The sequence below is a fragment of the Molossus molossus genome, unplaced genomic scaffold (genome assembly GCF_014108415.1).
Source record: "Molossus molossus isolate mMolMol1 unplaced genomic scaffold, mMolMol1.p scaffold_m16_p_2, whole genome shotgun sequence".
Lineage (NCBI taxonomy): Eukaryota > Metazoa > Chordata > Mammalia > Chiroptera > Molossidae > Molossus > Molossus molossus.
Window position 1 is genome coordinate 16,962,926 of NW_023425355.1, and position 7,552 is coordinate 16,970,477.

The window sequence follows — 7,552 nt, forward strand, 5'->3', positions numbered from 1 at the left end:
TCCTGGTCAGGGCACATGCCCAGGTTGTGGGCACGATCCCCAGTGGGGGGCATGCAGGAGGCGGCCAGTCCATGTTCTCTCTCATTGATATTTCTCTCTCTCTCTCCCTGTCCCTTCCTCTCTCTCTCAAATCAATAAAGAAGGAAAAATTTAAAAACCTTATAAAATTCTGGTAAAAACACAGGCCACACTCCATTTTTATTTTTTTACATTTATTTTCCAATTTTTAATTATAGTTGACATACAATATTATGTTAGTTTCAGGTGTACAACATAGTGATTGACATTTATGTGACTTAGAAAGTGATCCCCCTGTAAGGGTGGTACATACCTGGCACCATACATAGTTTTTACAATATTATTGACTATATTTCCAGTGCTGTACTTTACCAATAACTAGCATTTTATAATTCTTTTATTTTATTATTTTTCCTTTATTGATTTTAGAGAGAGAGGAAGGGAGAGGGAGAGAGATAGAAGCATCAATGAGAGAGAACATCGATTGGCCGCCTCCTGCATGCCCCCCACTGGGGATCGGGCTCACAATCTGGGCATGTGCTCCGACCGGGAATCGAACCAGTGACCTCTTGGTGCATGGGTCGACGCTGAATCACTGAGCCATACTGGCCGGACATATTTTGTACTCCTTCATCACTTTTACCTTTTTCACCCATCTTTCCAACTCTCCTCCCATTTGGTGACCATCAGTTTGTTTCCTGTATCAGTGAGTTTCTTCCTGTTTTGTTAGTTCATTTATGTTTTTTAGTTGCCACATATATGTGAAATTATGTAGTATTTGTCTTTTTCTGTCTGACTCTCTACTTGAATCTTCATTTGCTGTGGAGTATCCAGATACAATAGTGGGGAAACTGGCAGAAGCTAGCAAAAGGTGAGAATTCTTACTAGTCTCAGCTCTCCTGGATCTCTGAAGTGCCCAGTCAAGAGAAAAAGGTAACATTTTACTTTGTCCCTCCTTTTCCAAATTCAGGCTCTTACAAACTTTATTTTGGGGTACCCATTGCTTATTGACTTTTTTCCTCCCAGGGACAGTTATTGCTTTTTGTTTGTCTCATTTTGTGTTCTGAGAACTTGCTTTGGCTTTTACCTGCCTGAGGCACACAGGTTATCAGTTCCTGTGTATACAGGGAGCTCAAATGTCAGTTTGGGGGCCACAAAAATATGACTGGACAGATATGTAAGTTGCTCCCCATTTGAAGCTAGGGTCCTACCAACTGTAGACCAGCTTGCAGTGGAATTGTCTAAGACCTTCTTTCTCTTGGCTATATTTGAGAGTGGCTCTGGATCTTGGGAGGGTAAGATCTATTGTACCCTCTTTGTGGATACCTCTTGAATACAAATAATTTGAAAAAAAAATTTTTTTATTGAGTTTTTTAGAAAGAGAAGAAGTGAGAAGGAGAGAGAGATAGAAACATCAATGAGAGAGAACATCAATTGGCCGCCTCTTGCATGCCCCCCACTGGGGACTGAACCCACAACCTGGGCATATGCCTTGACTGGGAATGCAACCAGCGACCTCTTGGTCGATGCTCAACCACTGAGCCACACTGGCCAGATGAATCCAAATAATTTTTAATACTACCAGGAATATGTACTGTTTGTTCCAGCTGAACTTTGACAAGATACTTGAAAGGATCTTTGTTTAATTAGCTCTATAGTCAGAAGTTGGCCATGTGGAAAGCTGATATTCATCCAAAGTTTTTTTAAACCTTCTCTCCTAAGCTAAATAAAACTATGTACTCAGAGGAAAATAACATTACAAAGACAGTCAACTATAAATCTAGAACATAGAAATAATTAGATTTTCATCTTAGTTAAAAATTTTTCTTCTTGATATAAAAAAAGCAAATTGTAGATAATGTAGTTCAGGTTAGAACCCAATCCTTAAAGGAGTTAAAAAAGACTATCCTTGTGTTATAAGTTGAGTCTTTGTAAGAACAGAAATGCGTTTCTAGAAGCAATTCAAAGCCCACCTATAATTTTGCCAATCCCTGTATCTCCCTTATTTATCTCAAAAGCTTTGTAGATTTGAAAAAAATCTGACTCTAGGAAATAAAAATTGTTCTTGGTGGAACTTACATTATTTCTTCGTGTCTTTTGAGATGTAAAAGTTCTACCATCTCTTCTCTGAGAACCCAGCTAATTATTATCTGAAGAAAAAAATAAAAAACTGTGAAAACTAGGCCTATGAAAAATCTTAAAACTCTTTCCTACAAATATTAGTAAAAAGTTGTGGCCATCTGAGCAGGTCACCTTAACTTATTCTATCTGCCAGTAATGTAAATTTGGATTCAACTGTTCATTTATAAACTAATGAGTTTGCCCGGCCAGTGTGACTCAGTGAATTGAGCAATGTCCCATGGACCGAGAAGTCCTGGTTCGATTCCCAGTCAGAGCACAGGCCTGGGTTGGAGGCTCCAGCCCCAATAAGGGGTGTGCAGGAGGCAGCCCCCATCGATGTTTCTTTCTCATCAATGTTACTCTCGCATCGACGTTTCTATCTCTCTGCCTTCCTCTCTCTCTAAAAAATCAATAAAAAAACATATTTTTAAAAGAATAATAAATTAATTAATGAACTATTGAGTTTTGCATTGTCAGACCTGTCTCAAGGCTAAAATTTTAAAAGATCTCTCTTTATGCCTATCTGGATGTTTATGAATGTCTATCCATATATACCATAGATGTGTGATATTTTTCTACCCCTAGATGATATTGTCAAGTTTAATTTTTAAAGAGCTTTATTTAATTGGGCTAAAGATAAATAAAAATTTATATAAATTAAGTAAAATATCAATAATATGGAAACTAACTCAAATATTATTCAAGTTCATGTGATCTGGGATAATCTTTGGTAAATGAAAGGTAGTCTAAGCTTGTTGATTAATTAAAACAAGCATGTTTTTAGGGTTATCAACATTAAATATAATTCAGACATGCAACTTTTATATTCAACCTAGATTTACTAAAACTCAAATAAGCTTATGTTATCAGTGTTAAAGAATTTTTCAGCAAGTAAGATAACTTCAGATGATGGTTACTGTTTAATGTTTCATGACAGTTTTATGAGTAATCTAAACATAATTGCTAAGAACAAGTAAATTAAATAGATGTTAAGTAAGAAAAAAGTTTATAAATAAACTTTTCAACAATAATTGTGCTTAATGGTGTGTCTATTTAAAAATAGTTTTCTAGCCCAGCCGGTGTGACTCAGTGGATGGAGCATTGTCCCATGGACTGAGAGGTCTTGGTTCGATTCCGGGTCAGGACACATGCCTGGGTTGCAGGCTTGATCCCCAGTAGGGGGCGTGCAGGAGGCAGCTGATAGATGTTTCTCTCTCACATCAGTGTCTCTATCTCTCTGTCCCTCATTCTCTCTCTAAAAAATCAATAAAAACCTATTTTAAAAAATAGTTTTCTAAGTCTTTGCAGTAACTTGAAACCTTAATATTATACTAACTTAAATGATAGATATTCACTGAATACCTAGATTATTTTCAAATAAGATAAAATACTGAGATGTCGATAACAGCACATGCCTTTATCCACTTTCAGCATTGTTTTAGAGGAATTAAAGGTTTTTGGATTTAATAGAATAGTAGCATAACAGAAAGCCCACATTGCTTACTTCTTAGTTTTCATTAGAAATGATGAATGCTAAGGGTTAAGTATTTTAATCAATATACATAATTAAATCTTCTGAGAAAGAATAGGATGAAAGGAATCAACTGTGTATGAAAAGTAGGTAAAAAAAAAAAAAGTCGAATAACAAGGTTTTCTAGAATGAGAAAGAGAAAAACAGGACAAAACCATTATGGATATAAAACAGTTGTAGAAGGTTTATAGAAAAAGAATCTTGGAAAATGAATTTTATGTGTGGTCTGGCTGCTTAAAATGGGAACAGACTTAAGTTTTTAAGTAATGAGTTTTCATACAGAAAGTACACTGGTGTAAAATTAGAATTTGTTTTATTTCTCTGTCAGGGTACATGCCTGGGTTGCAGCTTGATCCTGGATAGGGGGCGTGCAGGAGGCATCTGATCGACGCTCCAACCTCACATTGATGTTTCTCTCTCTTTAAAAATCAATAAACTATTTTTAAAGATCCAGGATGCTGAAAAGATTGAGGTTGGGACTGAAGTGGGAAGAATAAGAATGTAATTGTGGACATGATGAATTTAAAATATACGCAGGGCCGTAGATTGGAGATAGCCAGAAACCAGGATAGTGTATGGCTCTTCAATATATATATATATTTGAACATGGATTATCTTCATTATTAGAAGTGAAAAGGGAAGACTGGGACATTCTGAGTAAGACGTTTCCTCCTCTACTGTCTCTTGTGCATCAGTTGGTAGAAGTCAAGAATGAGCCCTGAGCCTTGTTCAGGGAGAGATTCCATGTTTCCCCACATTCACCGGCAGGAATGAAGCATGTGTCTTTCACGCTTTAAGTGAGACCACTACCTCTACTGACCTCCACTGATGGAAGTCTCATGAGTTCTGAGTATGACTAGCCCTATGCATGTTCTCATGTTCTCATTGGCTGGACATATTCTCATGTCCCACATTTTTCCCCCCCATTGGATGGTATCAAAATAGAATAATCTTTTATTGGTGTGTAACTCCCCAATCCTCATGGCTCCCCCACCCCCTAGGTTCTCCCACCCTCATGGCCCATCTACCCCCAGGGTTTTCCCACTTTCATGGCTCCCCCCAAGACCATCCCACCCCCATGGCTCCCCCACCCCCAGGGCCCCCACCCCTGCACACCCCTGCTGGGGACAGTGTACAACGCGCCCAGGAACGCGGGAACGGCGGTCCTAGAGAGCAGTCCGAGACAACCAAGGGAAGGAACTGTTTTATTGGGGTGAGGGTCCTATCACTCATTTTTCAGTCACATAGCATATTTCTTCGTCCATGCTCGAGCCAGCAATGCATACTTCGGCCTGTCTATTGTGTACACGGTCGCGATCTCGGGAATCAGGATATGGTGAGGGCTCGGATCGCTTAACATGGAGCTGATGCACAGCAGTACTTTGGAGAGGGTGTGTACGGGCGACCACTCGGAGGTCAGGATGTCCAGACCAACGCGCCCAGCTTTAGTGACGTTGGGATGGTAAATGCGGGTGCAGAATTGGACCTTGGGTGGTTGGAAGGGGTAAAAACGTGGGAACACAATATCTAGGAAGAAGACCCCCCCCCTCGTAGGGGCTGCCCTGGGGCCCTATGACCGCGGCCTTCCACGTGAGCATGTTGAACTCCACGGGCCCCGCGGAGCACAGCTCGGGGGGGTCTTTGGAAATGTCGAGGTACTCCTTCCACAGGCGCCTCACGGGCAGAGACAGCGCCATGGCCCACCTTTGTCCGAGTTCCTGAGAGAGACAGGTGGGGACCAGATCAGGGGATGCCACCCTCCGGGTCAGGGGACAGGTGGGTCAGGTCAGGTCGGATGGAGAGGGGTGAGGGGTGGTGGGGACAGGGCCGGGGACGGGGAACAGGCCGGTGATGGGGTCAGGGCCAGTGATGGGGGTCAGGGCTGGTGGTGGAAACACAGGGCCAGTGACAGGGGACAGGGCCGGTGATGGGGACAGGACTGGTGATGGGGACAGTGCCAGGGATGGGGGGCAGGGCCAGTGACAGGACACAGGGCTGGTGACGAAGCACAGGGCTGGTGACGGGGGACAGGGTCAGTGATGGGGACAGGGCTGGGGACAGGGACGGGGACAGAGCCAGTGATGGGGGCAGGGCCGGTGACTGGAGAGGACTGAGGAAGGAGCGATGGGATCGGCTGGACGGATGACTCCAGGTCACCTGTGTACTACAAGCCGCTGCCACCACCTCCCGGCTGTCCTCACCTGGAGACTCCGCTGCTGAGGGCCACCTGCTCCTGCCGCTGTCCCTGCGGTTCACACCGGGGTGTCTGGCAGCAGTAGGGGATCTGCTCTGTGACGCCACTGATGACGTCATCATAAGGAAGGGCCCAGTGAGAGCTCTCCCTGCAAGGAGCATGCTCTCAGCACATTTCCTCCCAGAAGCTCTCCTGCCTTTCCCTTCCCCCTCCTTCCCCTGCAGCTCTCCTCAGTTCTGAGGGACCCCATGAGACCTGCAGCCAGGGCGCACTGGGCAGCGACAGCTCATCCTGGTCTAACCCCCTGAACCTGTCCCCAAGGCCCCCTTTTCTCTGACTTCCCAGAGAGCTATAGCAGCCCAGCCTGGGCTCTCCTGTTGCTTCTTCTAAGTGTGTTTTTGCTGGACTCAATAAATTCTTGCTTATTTTTCCACACTTTGTCTCTTGATTGAAATCTTTCCTTCAAGAAGACAAGAACCAAGGTCTCATTGTCTCACCAGTAACAGACTAAGTTTCTGACTAAAAATCTTGCAAATTGGTCTTGAGGCCTTTTATGTGCTAAGCACTACACTAAGCATTTCAAATGTATATCATTTAATTCTTAAAACAACCTCAATATGTCCAGCCAGTGTGGCTCAGTGGTTGAGCATTGACCCATGCACCAAGAGGTCACCGGTTCAATTCCTGTTCAGGACATATGCCCATGTTGGGGACCTGATCCCCAGTGGGGGGGGCATGCAGGAGGCGGCCATCGATGTTCTCTCTCATCAATGTTTCTATCTCTCTCTCCCTCTCCCTTCCTCTCTCTCTAAAACCAATAAAGAAAAAAAATAAATAAATAAATAAAACAACCTCAGTAGGATTCATATTACTATCTCTAATTTATAAGTAAACATAGACACAGAGAGGTTATTGGAGTTGAAAAATACTGCAAATTGAGTAATTTTAAGAGCCAATGTTTTAAAATATTTACTTTGCCTCAAGAGACTGCACTCTAACTATAACATTAAAGTCTTAACTGATGTAAACTCTGTAGCTACAACTTGAATTAGAAAGGTATAACTATTACTCCAAAAATTCAAGTTTCTGTGAATTTAATTAATCATGTAAATTAAAGAGGAACAAAAAGTTTGGGTTTATCTCATGAGGAAGTGGAAACACAGGACAAATGTCAGAAGAATGACCCTAATAAACTGTTGCTCACCACAATAACACCATCAGAAGGAACGTGAGAGCTTTTTCTCTTTAATGCATTGTGTCGAGAAGCTGTATTGACCCAGTTTGAAATGTACATCTGAGATGCCATATTAACCACATTGTACACCATATAATTCAGCATAGGGGCAGAAAAGAGTTAATTCAACAGGTCTGGGTAACTGAAACTCCGCAGATCCCAAACAAAGGCCTGTTTGTTTGTTTGTTTGTTTATTTATTTATTTATTTATTTTATCATCAAGAGAAGATATTTTTCCATTTTTTGTTCAGATAGAGTGGGAGGGAGAGAGAGAGAGAGAGAGAGAGAGAGAGAGAGAGAGAGAGCGCGAAACATCGACGTGAAAGGGACACATAGAGTGGTTGTCACCCACATGACTCAACCAGGGCTGGGGACAAACTGCAACCTAGGTACGTGCCCTTAGCGGGAACCTAACCTGCGTCTCTCTGGACTGCAGGCCGAAGCTATAACCGCT

The 7,552-nt window shown here is 42.5% G+C and overlaps 1 pseudogene; it reads right to left on the reverse strand.

Moving 5' to 3' along the window:
• Nucleotides 1–4,910: 4,910 nt before the first annotated feature.
• On the reverse strand, nucleotides 4,911–5,349 carry LOC118636419 (annotated as a pseudogene).
• Between the last annotated feature and the right edge of the window lie 2,203 nt (nucleotides 5,350–7,552).